The sequence below is a fragment of the Bombus terrestris genome, chromosome 14, assembly GCF_910591885.1.
Source record: "Bombus terrestris chromosome 14, iyBomTerr1.2, whole genome shotgun sequence".
NCBI lineage: Eukaryota > Metazoa > Arthropoda > Insecta > Hymenoptera > Apidae > Bombus > Bombus terrestris.
The window spans coordinates 3,175,234-3,193,684 of record NC_063282.1 but is presented as its reverse complement, the minus strand read 5'-3'; the positions used below and the strand labels follow the sequence as shown (position 1 = coordinate 3,193,684).

General features: G+C 38.1%; 1 protein-coding gene across 6 annotated transcripts in view; it reads left to right on the top strand.

The window, feature by feature from the left end:
• LOC100647821 (tubulin monoglutamylase TTLL4) overlaps positions 1-18,451 on the top strand; it is a 240,240-nt gene that overhangs the window by 12,185 nt on the left and 209,604 nt on the right. For 2 of the 6 annotated variants that reach the window (XM_012316060.3, XM_012316061.3), the window contains exon 3: positions 5,219-5,389. The exons of the other annotated variants lie outside the window; for them this stretch is intronic. The gene's annotated coding sequence lies outside the window, so the exon portion shown is untranslated. The remainder of the gene's footprint in view (positions 1-5,218; positions 5,390-18,451) is intronic. 6 annotated transcript variants of the gene reach the window in all.

Here is an 18,451-nt window from a genome sequence, read left to right as displayed (position 1 = left end):
GATACCTTTAGTTTGGATAATAGCAATTTTTTGTCGCTTTCTGACTCGGTGTTTGAAGCCAAAATCGCAACAATTGCGTCTAGTAACCATTTATACGGACGCACCGTGTGCGTCAGTGGAATATATCCTTTAGTTTATGCCATTACCGCTACGTGTTTCGTATAGCAAGATCTCTCGTGAGCCATTAAAAAGGAAGAATCAGGACTGGAAATCTGAGGAATCCTTTTTGGTTATTCGATGTGGCAAGCAGATTAGGATGGATTTTGCCGTTTAACGTTGATCGTGACGCAGCTTTCAGAAATGTAACCGAGGACCACCTACGCCGGATATGTCCGCAGGTATATTTGATAGACGCGGCCGTTCCTTATCCTGAAATTCCAGCAGAGCTGACTCACGGTTCTCATAATTTCTTTCGAAATTGAGACGAGAGACCCTTTAAGGAAGTCGTCGACGATGACCGAACGAAATTCGTATGCACATGTCGCGTTTCACGCTGCGTTACATGTGCGTTTCGTCCATTTAATTTCTTCGTAATTTGCGACGGCATTTATCGTTCTCTCGTGACTTCGATTGCTTGCAGACCGTGTTCCGAATGTAGTCCAACAGCAGCCATTATAAATTCCTTGCGTATAATTTCTTGCATAGTGACAATAACGCATTTTTCGATCGAGATCAATGTACAAACATGTCCACTTGGTTGAAAAATGAAAGAAGCGGAGGAAAATAAGAATCATAATTTTACACAAATTGCGAAAGGTGAAATCTCAGCCCCGAATTTCTTATCAAGATATTCGCCATCGTTTCGTTATCAACGATAATTCTTTGAAATTTATCGTTTGTTAACCGAGCACGTTGTAATCTTCCTCTTCTGAAAATTAATCTTCCCAGTTTAAAGTGAAATCTAAACTCTCGCGTAAAATTTGTAATAAATTCGTGGAACAAAATTTGAAGTTCGTCACGTTTAGCGAATAATCGTGAGAATTTTATCGAATTTTTAAAAGCCAATACCAAGAAGAAACGTTAGATTTGAACGTATACGCTCCGATTAAAAACATATCCTTTCGCCAGCTGAATCAACTCGTCGATAAAGTTAAAAACAGCTAATTAGATGAAATTTCCTTTCGTTATTGCACAATTTTCTTCGTTCACAGTTTAGTATTCGATCGCAACAACTCTCTCGATAAAGACGTGGTTATATCGAGAATTTAATTCGTCGCAGCAACGTTGGGAAAATTTTAAGCGTTACGTAGCTGCGATTATAACTGCGAATAAATATGGCAATTAAGAGTCCCTCGCATCTGAAATTGATTAACCGTAAATACGGTCTGACTCATCGAACGAAACCCAATTTCTCAGGTTTCCAGTTACACGTATACATCCCCCTACAGCCCTTCCTCCGCTTGGTATCACGAGACAGTACTTTGTCGACTTATTAACGAAGCGACAAGCGCGACAGCCACTTAAAAAGGCGTCGCCGAAACTCTCATGATTTCTTGTTAATCGAGCCGGAAGCTCTCGTTAAGGAGCACCGGTTAATTGCTACTGGCTCTGTCCATCGCACAAAAATATGTACCGTCCTCTCATCGATAGGGTTCGCTTCTTACAACATTATTTCTGCTTGTTCAAACGTCCCCATATATAATATACGCTGATATATTGGCTTGGCAACTAAATGATTGTGAATTTTGTCATCAGGTGGTATTGATAAAATCCACAATCACTTAGTTGCTAATTCAATACAATCGGGAAGAAAAATTGGTGCACAGATACCGGAGATTTAGTCCATAACGAAGTATTAGCTTGTCCGAAAAGATTCTTTCGTTTTATAAGGGAACGATAGATTTCTCTTGTTTTTTATTTGCTAGACTTTTTACAATCGATTCTCATTGAGAATTATAAGTAAATTATTTTGGCGTGATACTGTAACTTTGATTATAATAGTATGTTTGATTCTAGTTGAATCTAATGGTTAAATCTACAGGGTACTGTCTTTTTAATCTGCGGATCTGATTCGTCGTGTCAAGTAATTAGGTAACTAATGAGTTTTGGTGGTGGGAACGATAGATGCGCAAGATCTTTTGCTTTATATTATTTTGTCGAATTACGTACGATCCATTTTCTTTTGTTAAGATAAACGCGGCGACATCTCACAGATTTGGTTTCACGTTTTCGCGAAGGTGCACTGTTGTGAAAAACACGTTTGCGAAAGAAAGCTACTTTCCGGACGACCTAATAGAGATGGAATAAAAATGAGTCATAATTAAAAAACGTATATGGAAGTTACAAGACTCGGATGCTTCGATGATCCTTGCGAAGTGTATGCTTGCGATAAGTATCTTGTAACGTCTATGTGTATTTCCAGATACGTTTGAAATTTCATCGATGCAATCACGATTGCAGCCGTGTCTCGTTAGAGTGCTGGCGAAATTTCTTCCCGCTAATTGAAATTAATATACTTTCATTTTCGTACAAACAAGTCGTATTTAACGAAAGCTTGTTGATACAACTATTTCCACTACCTGTCCACTTATCTTTGTCCCCAGCTGTATGCGTCTGTAGATGTGTACACATAAGCGTACACACGTACAACGTACGCGTACGAATGAATGGCGCTGCCGGGCGGAGAGGCACATCTCTCGTTTCTGGACTCAGAGATCTAACTACCACCTGCCTCATTTTCCCACGAGCTCCGAGAGAACCTCTCGAATACCGATGAGATAGACGAGGACGAACCTCGTGTAGGAACGAGCAACTCGAAGGACAGCGCAGTATACGAGGGAGGAAAGGGGGAGCTGGAGAGAGGGACGAAGAAAAACAGGGTCAGAGAGAAACAGGATTACCACGAGGGAGAGTTCCTCCGGTTGACGGAAGAAGAAGAAAGAGAAGAGGAAAGGGGTGGTAAAGAGGGGACAGGGACGAAGATTGCACGGTCAATTCTGCCGTGATTCTCGAATTTTTATATTTCCATCTCGTTCTCGTTTTGGCGAACGTGAAATATTTACTCCTCTTTGGAGAGACATTTAACGTAAAGCTGATCTGAGAAATAGCGACTAGCCATGCACAGTATTTTTCTCATATTTGGCATTGATTTGAGGTAGGTTTTAACGTTAGGAAAATATACAATCGGACCTAAAACGATCGGAACAGTACGGTTAAAATCTCCGTTAGTTCGGTCAGTAAATTTGGTTGCTGGTTCCTTGGTAATAGCCGGATCTTCGGCATTGTTACAACAGTTGTCCAACAGCATTCTTAGATTTTATGATCCTAATATTTTACGATGCCAAATAGCATAAGGTAGCGTTACTCGCGTCGTTATTGTTGAGTCCAGTCGACTTCATAACACCTCGCCATGATATAGTCAATAAGTGAGATGTTGATGCCAACTTTCAACTTCAACGCTTCGATGAGCTGTAGCTTCTGAAATCCGTAAACTTGGCGCGTTAATGAACGCGCCAAATAACAAGCAGGCAAACGAATTAAGTAATAATTAGATAATAAATAAGTGAAATATGGGAAGTAAAGATGACATGATCTTGCAGAGAAAATGAAAGGGACGAAGGGTGAAAGAGACGGAGGATTACGTTGTAATGCGAGTTTCTCTGTACTGGTAAATACGAGGGAGAGACGAGTATAAGTGGTTATGGCGGTCCATTTAGTGTATGCCGGTGTATAGTGCGCGCACGCGCGAGCACGTGTGTGAAGGGCTGGGGGGAGGAGGATATGGAGAACCAAGAGGTCCTCCGAAGGCGGGCAGGTAGAACACGTGCTGGCACGAGGTGAGTCAGACTCGCGGGAATATCGAAACACGATCTCTCTCTCTCTCTCTCTCTCTCTCTCTCTATTCCGACTCTTCTTCGCGCTGCTCCTTTGTCTTTGCGGATTTTTCTACAAGAAATCTCGTCTCGTGAAATACTTTCTGCGAGACACGCTCGATTCTTCTATTTTTTGCCCGTTTCATATCGTACGCATCGATGTTATCGCTATTTTGGTATAACAACCAATGCGATTGTCATAGTTAAATTTTTCAGGGTTATAACAATTACGTTGAGCGATTCAGACGCAGAACTGCGACATATGAAAGACATACACAGATGCCAGCTATGCTTCAACGACTATTTTCCTATCTTCTTTTTCTGGTAATCGATTTTCCTCGAATATTCACGAGAGGCTTTCATACGGAATCTTAAGAAATATTAGCTTCAGTTGAGCGGCAGAAGGATTTAGTATAAAAATGACAATTACAATGGCAATTACGAGAATAATTTTTGAGTTTACACTTACGTGTTATGTTTGATTTCTACACGATTGCGCTTGATAAAACTTTTACTCCCTAAAAGTATGTTGCATTTCTTTCAGAGCAACGGTTCGTTCGTAATTATCATTTTGAACCACGTTGCGTTTATCGGGTTTGCTTTCCTAATTTGGTACCGCATCGGTGTGTTGGTATTAATGTGCATCTGAGAAAGTAACGTACAACTTTTCGCGTGAGAAGACTCGGCAGATACATAATTGTCGGCTCGTTAAATGTCTGTATATAATTTATTGATAGCTGTTACGAATGTAAAACAAGCAGAGAGAGCAATAACAGTCGTAAATAACATATGTTATTTGTGCACGTGTGCACGAACTCAACTTTTGAGACTTACAATAGCATATTTAGCAAGACGATGGAAAAAGGCTAAAAGGCTTTAGAAGAAGGAAGACAGTTGTTCGATCTTTCTTCTAATAGCTTAAATTCGACTATAACGAATGTTAATTGGTAAACACTGATTAAACAATTTCTGCTTAAAATTTGTTCGTAATATCGTTTAATCGAAGCGGTGGTAACAACACGTACAGTTTTCATCGTAATAATATTTATTAATAGAATTAATCATCTCATTAATATGCACGTAACATCGTAAATTAGCACAAGCTTATTATTTATAGCATAAAATGGCATAAGTTATTTAAATACAGTACGAGGCTTTTAAGTAATCTTAATATCGAAATAAAACAAGTTTACTTAAAATTCTAAATTATATTTCGTATAATAAAACGTACAAGTTTCATCTGTTTGTTTACGCGAATATGCACGTATGTAAATACAAAATTAGAGATTGATCGGTTCAATATGTCTAGTAATATAGCGAATATTCGTTAACACACTTTCTTCCTCAATTAATTAAAGTTTGTATCGAAATGCGATTCTGAAACAGTTCGTGTTTTCCAATTCTAGCATGTTCATCGGGTTTTCGTTTGCATGAAATCACCTTGTACGACATGAATGGCCAACAATTATGATGCTGCGTGTGTGTCACGTGTCTGGGTCGATGCCAGTAGCTGAACGGACTCGAGAAACGAGAGTTGAATTTAAGTTCATTGGAAATCGTTCGTACTGTCCTGGCTTGTAAGTAATTTGCCTAAAGTTGAGTTGATTTGTCAGTTAATTAAGATCGTTAGGTCATTTCGATTTTCCTTTACGACATAACGTCTCGTGCTCGATAATTTTTGTGTCGACGAGCTCACGAGAGGTTAACGCGTGTATTTATTCTTCCGAACGATAAAGTTGTTTCTGCCGTCTGTAATGTTCGTATAAATTGGTAGAAAATTACTCGCCTGATGATAAACATTAATTCTATATGCAATTGCTCCCCGGGTGCATGTTCCATGAACACGACATATTACGATTGCGTGTGAGATCGTTGAATCATATTCGAACGCATCGTCTATTCTTAGAATTACTTATCAATCCCGTTTACATATTACTCGGCATAATTTACAATACGATTAAATTTTCTCCACGTGCATTCTACATCCTACGATATCTTCTGCTTTTATTGTTACTGGACTGCGGATGCTTACGCAATTTATAAGAAATTTAAAGATGTAAAAATGCATAGAATGTTCTTTATAATTTTCAAATGGCAAAACAAATCTCTATTGAAATTTTAATTATTCGGTACTATTGGTAAAAGTATAGATTTGCGTAAAAGTCCGCAGACTAAGTAAATTGTATTACATTTCGACATGTGTCTATTTGATCTGTTTAGAGGGAAATTCTGGTTTGTTAAATATTTCTTTTCTTGCATGCATGAGAGACTCTGGCAACTGCACGTTTTATATCTTGTACACACGCGTATGGTTCGTTTTTACACGCTATCTATCGGTTGAAGATATCATTTGGAAATAGCAAATGAATAATCTGAGTCATACAATTGAATTTCACGTTACGATTGATGCTTTCCAAATACTATGAAAGTTATAAAAAATACGAGATATCATCATGTTTACTAGACTTTCCCTCAACAGATAGTATCCGTTATCTATAATCTATTAGAATTGTTTCTGAAAAATAAGAAAATGGAAAATGGAAGAGTTCGTGGAACGAAAAGTAAAAAGGTAATACTTATAAAAACAAGATACTGTATTCTATTTGGTATTTTATTTAAAAAGCTTCATAATCTCATATATCTATCCGGAAGTATGTACGTTTCATTTCCAGCTACGAACGTGACAATTTAATTCGACCCAACATGATCTATAAACTCTGTAAACTACAGCCTAGTTTTTCTTAACTTTTCGTAGATCATTTAAGAAAAGATCATACGTGTCACACTGCTACACGCATCGATTGGAAAACACTGAACACGCGAGATGCAATATAACAGAAGACAATTAGGCAGAAACTACCGTTAGCGAACAGTTGCCGTTAACAAAACAATTTCATCAGAACGTTTACGCAAAACCGTATCTCCATTCTATCGGCTGGTTAATCGTTCGATAACGATAAAATAAGGCAATAAAGAGGTCGAAAAATGCTTTCAACAAGCTTTCCACCAGTTTTATTCGCGTAATCCTTTAATTAATGGCAGCGGTTAAGGGCATTAACGACTTCTTCGTAGCATCGGCCTCAATCACAAGCGTGTCAGGGTTAAATGGAATTTTCGCTTCGCCGCGAGTTCTTTAATTAGTTTTCGTGGAAACACCGATTCGCGTTTAAACGAGCAGATACGGAGAGGATGGGGCACAGAATCGTAAACAACCGATTTCCGGAGCGAGAAAGAAAACGCGCATGATCGAAGATCGAATCCTCGTTTCGTATTCTCGATATCGAGTTCTGTCTCCAAGGAAAAACCTCTCTAAGGGGATTTATAAACCGGCCACCTGACAGGAAGAAAGTGCCGATTATCGAAGCGGAGGCGATAATTGAATGAAACGAATGCGTATCTTATCGATGTTGCTCGGATAACTCGGCCAATTTTCTACCGAAATTAAAGCCACCACGCAGCTCTGTATACTCTACTTACGATTCTTATCAAGAGCCGTGCCGCTGGCTCCATTCTACACGGCACAATCCCGCCATAAGCGTCTGATTCGTACGAGACGTATAAATTGTTAAGATGCTCCGATTCGATCCTTTTCTGCTCGCCATTCCGCTTTCACATTCGCGTACTTGTTACACGTGCGATTTCTACTTCCTTCGGCCGGGAACATAGTTCGTTCTCTCAGGCCTGTTGACTTTTTCTTTCTCTTTGTTTCTCGCTCTTTTTATTTCCGTCAAGAGGTTGTTCGTTTTGTAATAGTTTCAGACCAATCGGAATTGATTGACACGCGCAATAATGGAAGAAAAGCAATGGCTGGATTAACCATACTTCGTTTCCATACTAATGCCGATTTCTAAGGATGTTCTCACGTTTCGATAAAGTTGTCTCTCTTCAAGACCACTTTTTCTATCTGTGTGTTACGTATTCCTATCGATCTGCTACGATGTTTTGTAACAGGAGTTTCTATATTTTCAAGACGATACTCGGGATTTATTATCAGTATTTTACGTAGTTGATTAGAAAATAATATGACATCGAAGGTTAGAGATATTTGGTTAGAGGAGGAGACAGCAGAGATGGTTAAACATATATGAGACGTCTTATTAAATTATTACAAAGAACCAACAAATTTTCCTCCCGATTATGTTTCTGTTATTTCTTCTTTCGTCTAAGGAGTGGCCAACCGCAATTTTTAAAAATGAAAGCATGTACCAAGTTATCGTAAATTTGGTTTAATTAGGCCTGCTGAGAATATACATCTTTTGTTTCGGTAATTTATTTCGAATAATAAACATCGTAGTTGCCGCGTGAATATTGAAGACGAAACGGTGCACATTATTTTCGTGAAAGTTGTAATCATATTTCTCATGCCCATGTTTAAACGAATCGGATTAATTATTGCTAATTACTTACAAAGTTCATTTATGGCCAGGTAATTGAGCATAATGAGAGGAAAATATCGTTTGTTGTGATAAAGAACGTAGGCAGAATAAAACTGGAGAGGTGACCGAGATACGAATAAATAATTAGCAATTAAGCATGCGATTAATGCTGAAGTGTGAGAGGATTCGTGAATCGTGAAGTAGAGTAACGTGTCCTTATTTGATTTGCTTCCGAAAACTTTATTTTTCGGTAAATTTAGAAATTGCGGAATTTTTAATGGGAAACGATTATTTATCACTGCGTGATTTTCCGAGTTTTGTATCGGGTTGGCAACTAAGTGATTGCGGATTTGATCATTACCATCTAATGAGAAAATCCGCAATCACTTAGTTGCCAAACCAATACATTGTTTCTTTAATCTTTTGCGTTTGTTTTCGTCGATTTCACATTCGTTTGGTCGCATCCGGTCAAAACTTGCACCTGTAGCAGATCTCTTATCCGGTATACGCATTAATTACCTTTTACCTAACCGTGTAGCAAATAATTGATCGATGTCGTGCAAAGTAAAAGAAAGTTTTTTATCTTGGTTGTAGTTTATTAAAACGTCCGCTACTCTTCCGTACGTATTTCTCGAATGTTTCAATTTCGAATGTAGCTCAACCTTGACCTGGATTTTACACTTTTTAACTCATGAAATCTGCTTAATTTGGAAATGGAAGGAAGTTTGTCATGAAAGTAGCTTGTAATTATAATTATCTGCTTATGTAATCTCGTTCGACGAAATAAGTACAAGCAGATTTAATTAAGTATTAAAACTGATTAGCAGCTTGTTAAATGTACGTGCAAAACATACGCGTATACACAAGCAGAGTTCGAAACTAGTTTACGACGACATTTGTAAAAAGTAGCTTGTAAAAAACATACTTATTTGTATTTGATACAAAGATCCATCTATTTGATGATGGATACGTACGATACTTGAATAACATTTTTAACAATTTTTTTTATCGTTTTTCACTATTTTCCAATTCTCGATTCTCTAACATCATTTGTTCCCTGTTCCTCAATTTATAGAATTGATCGGTATACCCTTTAAGCGTTCCAATTGCAAATTATCTACACTGTTTTGTTATAATTTATCTAATATAGAATTTAAAATCCATTTAAAACTAGAGCAAATAAAAATAGAAGGTATAAAACATTCGGTTCAATTTAGATACGATCATATTTAAATGACGAATAATAATTCAGCATAGAGCAGACTTTAAAGCGTCGACGATCCTAATTAAAATATATTACGAATATTAATCAAAATTGCCACGATTTTGCCCAAGTATAACCTCGTAAATAGCAGAGTATGATGTATAGTCTGTCATCAGAACCTCATGATCGGAGTTTACGTGTGACCGATTACAGAGTCACGTGGTACGTATGATTAATTACTTCGTTTACACCAGGAATAATTATTCTTCGTGCAATCGAGAACTTGCTTTGCGGTATGCGACGCGTTCCGCTTGTTGGCCTCACCGAACACTGTCGCGATGCATTCATTATCAGTGTATCAGCGTACTCACTCGTGTCTGGCACCGCGATACTGTAGTCTTCGATGAGTTCTGATCGATAAAGATCGATTTACTCGGTGAAATGTTTCCTCGATTATGGACAGACAAATTTTTCATAGATTTTTCATTTGTCATCTGTCGGATTTCGATCGCGTTACTAATTAAGAAGCTCTTCTTGTACTCGTTAAGTGAAGTCATTAAAATAGTTACATAGTTTCTGGAGATCTACATCGGTGAAATGTCGTTCGTTTCTTGATTACTCAATCTTTGTAAATCTGTCTGCTTGGCACCGACAATGATACGAAACTGGACACGTTAAATATTACATAAATTTGAAGAAAAGATCCGCGGTTTAACGACAACTTGCAGTAGAAATTGGTAAACGGTTTCTAGGTAATAATGAGAAGGATTTTTCAAAGTATTCGTAGGTTGAAAAGGATAATACGGTGGGAAGTTGCATAAAAGGACGATTATACGTCAGCTTCTCGGTACAACGAGGTTATTAATAGTCTGTCTTTTGTCGTGATAGCGCACGACGTGCTCCACATGGTGGCTTAGACGCGATTTCACGAGCGGCTCGGCACAAAGATACATTCATAATTCTTCGTTCGCCTCGTGTGAAACGTTCGGAAGGAAGAAACTTCGGTCGCTTCGTCTCGCTTCGAAACTCTGACGCATGTGTTATCGGCGCCTTTTAGATAGTCCCTTTCGAGGATCACAAAGCGTCCTTTCATTGCCTAATTAGGATGCTTTCGAAGCACTTATACGTGGCGAATGCCCCTCTTTGACACCGGTTCCCTGTCTATATTACTGTTTTCAGGCTGATTAACGGGTAGGGAAATGTGCGTTTTACGGTCGTTCAACTGCTTCCGTCCGTATTCACCGTGATCCTGTTACAAAAGGATACGATTAACGAATACGTGTTTCCGCTGAACGCGTGGAAATTCTTCTTTCAAGCCTCTAAAATAATCATGCGATCGGCTTTTCAGAAATACGGTACAACTTTGATTATTTGGTATCCCGCTGGGGCTAGCCATCCACGTGTTATCTAGCGATTAAGTTAGCAAAATTTACCAAATGTTCAGCTGGACAAAATTGTGAAATACAAATTAAATAGTAATAAAAAACAGCTAAAGAAATAAAATAGTCAAACTTGAAGATGGTATCCCGCTGGGGCTAGCCATCCACGTGTTATTTGGCTATTAAGTTAGCAAAATTTACCAAATGTCCAGTTGGACAAATTGTGAAGTACAAATTACATAATAAAAAAATTCTGATTGATCGAACTTTCATTAACATTTGCGGATATTTACGACAATTCATAGTTTTGCGAATATGATTTAAAAAATAGGACGCAGGTAGAGATATTTTATGTATACACGCTTTACGTATTTTACATAAATGTATAATCATAAAAATCAAATGTATAATTTCTCATCGTTATACACGAAATATGATCTTTTTTCGTGCGATAGAAGGTAATTATTTTAAGCTGTTCTACCAATATTTTGATATTTTAGCGAGAAAAAACTCGAATGAAGACGCAACGATTTCTAACATTCCCGACTCTCTGACATTGTAGATAAATTATTTTCATTAGAATATTTTCGATGTTTATTAGAAAGCACATCCCGTTACCACGAAAATGATTAACTGACATTGCCAAGAGTTGGTCCAGTCGAGGTACAGGAAAGAAATACCGTTTCGTTTCGCCTAGTAGAGTCACACGAAACATCTTTATCGGTAGATACGTTGTACCATCGTGGAGTCTTGTATATCAAGAACGAATGGCATTAATCCGATAAAAAATGAAGCCATAAATGTGAATACATTTTTCGATCCAACGACCAGTTACTTACACTGAAATATTCGTCTTCAGTCGTAACTAAACTTGAGGCAAATAGAGCCATCAACGAGACTTCAATTTCGAATTTCCCCGGAGAGAATTCTTATTTTTGTAACAGTTCTTCGCTATATTGGAAATAATATTCCGTAGCGTCGACGTTGAAGAATCTTTTCCTGATTCTTTGATTACATTTCGAAGGATTCATTTTTTAAACAATTCTGACTAATTATCGCATCTTGTATAAAGTCATTATACTTGTTTTGATACTCGCGAACGGGGTTCGAACGTATTTTATTCTCGCGTCTGTTAATACTTTCTTCTTTGATTCGTAACACGAAGCCTTCAACCCCTGAAAAGAGAGACAGAAAAAGGAAGGGACGGAATTTTCGTTGTATCGGGGTCAAGTTTAGAAAACGCGGAAACGGTTCGTTCATTGAATTTCGTGTCCAGCTCGTGCATTGCACGCTTCCACTGAAAGACTTCCCGAAAGGAGGGTGCTTTTAATTTCTATGGGTTCCGAGTTTTCTAACTGCCACCCTCGTGGTATGTATAGGGGTGAATTCTTCTGGTGCGTTTCAATGGGGCAGAAAGTGTGGGAACGTAGCCACGCAAGAAACGGACCGAGGAACACCCGTATGGGATCCTGTTACGTTTATGGGGGGCTCGTGCTAAGAAGCCGCATGTAGGTCGAACAAGGAAGCCACAATTTCAACGGAACGTATTACCACCAACCGGTGAATCGCGAAACATCAAATACGCATATCATAGAAATTATCAATTTTTATCGAAACTAGCAACTTTTATTCGTCTTCACATTCGGGACACAAAAGTCGTGTTTCTTTTCTATTTCTTCTGTTACGATATCGAATTTGAAAATACGTCTCTTGTATGTAGTTTGAATAAATTTTTATTGCAGTGTGTAACAATAACAAAGTACATTTAAATAGAATTTGGTATAAGAACTTTCTTTATTTCAAAATCTTAGGTCGGTTATTGCTAGCTTTGGAATTGGAAAAGAGCCAAGTTCGTGTCAAAAGATTCACGAAATGCTGTTTCTATTGTAAAGAAATTTATACGAGTATAGTCAACTAGAAGCATAAAGTTGTAGACTAAGAATACCAAAGATTTGAATAGTAGGAGTGTAAATGCTTGCCTCTACAAATTTTAATTACTGCAATTGTATTTTTCCTCCCACAACAAACATTACTTCCATCCTTCGTCGTATAACAAAATTTGCCCAGGTCCTTCGCTATTGCTTCAGCGAAACTATGACTATAACGGAAAATTCGTGTAATTGCGTTTGTCTGGTGAGTCGGTGGTGCGAGAAAGTCTCTGTCGCATTCCAGGGGGTACGTGTAGGTAGAGGAATTAAAGCCAACATAGAAATGCACGAGTGGCAGGAACGGTACACCCGCAGCTCATTCAACAGGTAGCCGTCTAAACCCGTCAGGCATCTATTTACAACAACCCCTTGTGAAGTTGTAGATTGGAGGGGCAATTTATTGTCCCTGAAGGGTGGAATGATCGTTAGGGTCCCGGTAGAAAGAGGGATAATATTTTATCGGTATACGTGCATGTGCAAATCTCTGGAATTATCGACTTGTTACTCTTCCGATTCCTGTATACGTATTAGCATGTGTATGCCATATGTCACTGTGTATAAATATATGAAATATGGAAATGTGTTTCGTAAATTTCTTTCCTTTAATTTTTATCGCGATCAGAATTTGGAAATTTTTAATTATCTACAATAATTTCTAAGAAATAAATTCTAAAAAAAATGTCACGATTCGATCGAATTTATTTTTTTTTTTTTTTCAATGCGTTAATTCTACAATCTCTTCTTCGAACTTGCAACAAAATTCGTATCTCTTCTGGTAATCTTTTAATTATAACATAGAATTTAGAAATATTTCTAAAGTAGAAAAATGTTTCTCGTCTCCCGAAAAATCCCATTTCCCTAATTATGTCATCGCTCTTGTGTACACAACTCTGCTCGTAAAAACGATTACTTTGCCCGGCCTCAGCGATCTCCTCTTACTTAATCAATGATCTGAATAATGACGCAAGCCCCGATACCTCTCGCGATTTCCTCGAGGTCTGCAGGATTTCGATCGCGATCATTATCGTTCCATTAAACAGCCAGAATCGCTCTCACGCGAGCATCGCGCACGTAGGGAACTATAATACAGGTGTAAGATGCCGTAATGCATTGCGGAGGAGCCGGGTACGTTGCACGTGGTCGACACGAGACCGGATCGTCAACCCTCGTCGCTCATTAATCTCGAATAAGCCTGAAAGCCATAAGTGGGGTGGAGAGACGTTGGGTCTCATCAACATGACGAAAAATCGACACGATCAGGAGAAGGCCAGGGTCCACGTCAGTTCGCGAGAGAGGCAGTTTAACACACCTAGTCGCGAATAAGTGTGCAAGGCGCGCATTTAGCGCCTGGAGGCTCTTTCACGATGCACGCTTATGCGAAGATATCGGCAGCTGGCCTGGAATCGTGAGAGACTCGGGCAGATGGCCTGCCCTGAAACTCCTCCACGGCGCTCGCGTGTACGTGCACACGACCACTAAGGATCCCTACACGCCTTCCTAAGGAAGGAACCACCGAGGATGTTTCCCACGGACTCCTGCAGCCTCTCATCTGCCGTATTACACACGAATGTGCCCTGGATTCTCTCCCTTCTTTCTTCTCTTTTTCTTTCTCTTTCCCCTTCCGACACCAGCTACCTTCGTTCCACCTAAGAATTCTCTGTCGTCGATATGTTAACGCGAGACCTGGGGGAAAGTTGCTACCCCTCGTCACTTAATTCCAATTTCCATCCGCGTGGATTAGTGGATTACTGGACGATTGTGTTGGAATTTATGGGACTTGTTTTAGAGTGTTTGACCTCGTTTACACCGGCGGACGAAAGGAAGATCATAAAGTATCGCGTTGTAATTTCGTCGTATTTTTTAGGAAACGTACTTCTATTTTAAGAGAATAGGCGCAATGCGCATCCCGAAATAGACGATCGTCGCTAACGTGGTAGAAGGTAGGCTTCTAGTGCAGAGTTATTAATACTCGTGCAAGTTTCTGTGTTAAATTTCCTTCTGATCGCAACTGTGAGTTATTTGTGGTTAATTGGGCGAGTTTTTTAGCGAATCGCGAGCTCGATGCCTGGCCAGCTTCGTACGTAAAAGTAGGTTGTCTCGAGTTTAAGATTTTATCAGCTTCGAGCTGTATAGGAAGCTGTTTTGATTTTTCCTGGATCACGTGGATAATTAAGGTTTTGGCGACGTTGCTATACGTGACAATGTAAATTTCATATCTTAATTGCAGGTGGATGACGAAGTATTTCGCGTCTTATATTCTGTCGTCAGAGAAATTGACATGTTCCTGTGCATCAATTAAGAACGATAGTAGCTTATTAACAATTTGTTGCGTGATTTATTATAGGAACTTGTTTTCCATGCCGCTTAGATACTCACGCAGCAATTGATCCTGCAAATTATAAATCAGCTGAATGAACCATTTAAAAATTATAAAATTGCCAACATTAGTCGTGCAACAATTTGTCACTTGTCAATTTATTAATATTAATAATAATTATAACTGACATGTTAGAGCAATTAATACTACAATAATAATATCCATTATCAATAGTCAATTGTCAAATTATCATCATACTTACAGATATGCTTACTATCATACAAGGTTACTTATCGATATGGTAATCTGTGACTTTAAGTTGCAAAAATTTCGCTAATAATATCATAAACATAAAAGCTTCGTCAACAAAAAGACAAGCAGCTCGCAACTTGTTCCTCCTCGTTACGTTATTACCGCATGAAAAACGAAATTACACCTGGCCAAGCAATCACAATAATTACGATCATTAATTGCGACAACTACCGAATACCAATTCGATAACCTTAATCGCTGGTCATTGGTGGAACGTTGCTCGCTTGAATCTCTAATCTCGTCCGGTCGTTGTATAACCGCTGAAATAAAACGCGAAATGAAATAAATTCGCGAGGGTTGAACGTACCGAAATTAAATCGACGATCATCGATCAAAATGATCGTATTGGCAAATCCTAAGTGGCGTGGACGTTGCGCAATTCACCGATAGTACAGCCACGTTCAGATTAATTCAAGTTACATATTTGAATTCAAGTCGCTGGAGTTGGTGTAACATTCGAAAGAATGTTCAATGGGAAATGAAAGAAAAAAGTAGCAGCGTAACCGTGTAAAAAGTTAATCATTGCGATTATAATCGCGTAAGAAAGATGTTAAGTGGCGAGCTGAAATTGAAATTAAAATGAATCAAAATTTTGAGAATTTTAATCGTGCTATTACAATTTAAAAAAAGAAGGATATCTTCCGGTTAGTTTGTTGACTAATCGGAACCAGATTCACGGGAAATTGGGCCGCGAGAAGTTCATCGAAACCTGTTGCATCGTCGCAACAGGAGTATGCTGCGGGCGTGTACTCGGCCACGCGTGAACACGTGTCGGTGCACACGCGTGGGCTCGTGCAGCCAGGAATCGCCATTAAGTGGGTGGCTAAGATTGGCTCTCGTTTACTTTCCCACTATCCTTCTTGCTCTCCTTCGTCGACAGACATTTTTTCTCTCTCTCACTCGAGCGTGCTCGCCGGTCGATCTGTCTTTCTCTTTTCCGGTATCAAATGCAAAACACAGCAGCAATTTTAACCCGTTAATCGAATCGTTCTTAACCACATGCTTCTGTAATTGTGGAATTGAAAGTTAATAAAAGCGATTAAATTCAATTAGATCGACTTTAGACTCGGTACGTGTACTTTCCATACAATTTATTTTTAATACAAGCAAAACAACGCGCGGAAAGACGGGGAATTTTTTTAATGAAGAAATTATTGTCGCGATATTGAATTTTCGGGAATAATCACGTGGCTGTTGCAACCCAGTGCACCTGAAACCCAGATCTGCCCCGAGCAAGTAGACTGCAGCGTCTACGAAACGTTGGCGCGAAGTACAAGCGCGATTATTCGTGAAAAACCGATGTCACGACGTGTTATCATCGCGTGACATCGCGAGATTGCCTGGTTAATATCTTACGATATTATGATATTTTATATCTTATGATATTATATCGAGTTTATATTGATTTAAATTATTATATATTCATATATTGATTTAAACGATTGATATCATATTGATTTAATATCTTGTGATATTTTATTTATATAAAATATCGTGAAGTTTACAAGTAAATAAATAAATAAAATATAAAGGCTACATTTTAGTATTTCTACTCCGGACTAGTTCTAAAAATTGCTCTTTTAAACATGAATCTGTCCTAAGAATGAAGTAGGTTTAGCCATTAAGTGAGTGGCTAAGATTGGCTCTCGTTTACTTTCCTCTATCCTCCTTTTTCTCCTTCGCCGACAATCTCTCTCTTCCTTATTCAAGTATCTTCCTGTCTTCCTCTCGTTCAAGTGGGCGAGAAGATGCAAGGAGTGGTCGACGATTAAGAGAAACGACACGACGGCAAAAGAGACATGCAAGTGGATAGAGAAGTTGTAGGCTTCGCTCGGACGTGGCGTTTAAATGAATGACGTGCATATTTACTAAGGTTGTACCTAGTCGCTCCTGCGGTATTGGTACACGTTCATGGTTCTTCGCGAACGTCTGGTGTTCGCCTGCTAATTAATATAGAGATCGACTGGTTCCGATGATGTTTCGATGTTCGTATTTGTTGCGAGTTTGGAAGAATCTTGCAACTATCGCTACTTTTGATAAATTTCTCATGTTCAAGATCGATTACGAATTTTGAGTAAAGTTGTTAATGTCGTGCGCTTTTTCTTTGACGTAAAGTAAATTTGGAGCAACGTTCCTTTATGTAAATATTAATAATTGAACTGCGGACATTTATGCAAATTAATATTTTTATAAACGCTATTAAATAAATGGAACTTAAGCAGAAGTTTATTTGGCTCTTTATGCATTTCTGCATTTTATGTGCATTCTGTGCATTTCCGTATCCGTAAATTTCTCGCGCATAAGTAAAGATCCACAGTCTAATAATAATTTAGTAACATATATATATATATACAAATTTTGTGTAAGCGTAGATTTTTATAATGCATTAACGTAAATCAATTTTTCTGGGATAGAATGTAATTTAAGTAATTTCCATAATTTAAATACGTTCCATGGTAAAACTCATTAAATGTAAATAAGGAGAAATCGATCTGAAAATATGTTACTTCAAAAAATTGGTGGTAAAATATTGCATCGCGATGAAAGATTATTCATTCAGATTATCGCTGGTACATCAAAAAGAAAAAAAAGAAAAGAAAAGAAATTACGATAGGAAGTGAAACTCTATTTTCTCTTTTATGTCATTTCATTTGATTTGCGATATTTTCATGTATAATTTTCGGATCGATATACGTATATCTTCAAATTTCTTTTTTTTTTATCAAAAGTTATCATTCGTTATTGTAATTAAACTGCGTTATTTACAAATCAGTAAATTAATCTCTACGAGAAAAACAAAAAATTACATTTTACTCGAAAGTTTTTAGAATCTACGTCGATTGAGTTTGAGCAAATTATTCTATTACAAAATTACAATAACATATACTTTTTTTATTTTAGTAGAAAACAATGGTGTGGTTTTAACGTGAACATCGTCTGCCATAGCGTTTTGTAAGTATCAATAAGTAAGAATGTCAAGTCTTTTAACAGACCTTGAGATATTATTCATACATCAGATCATTCTGTCGTTTCATTGCTGCCTTCCATGAGTTAAGAAATAATATCCAGGGCGAGTAATATTATCGAGCAATACGATCTGTAAGCATTCAGCGATGTTAAAAA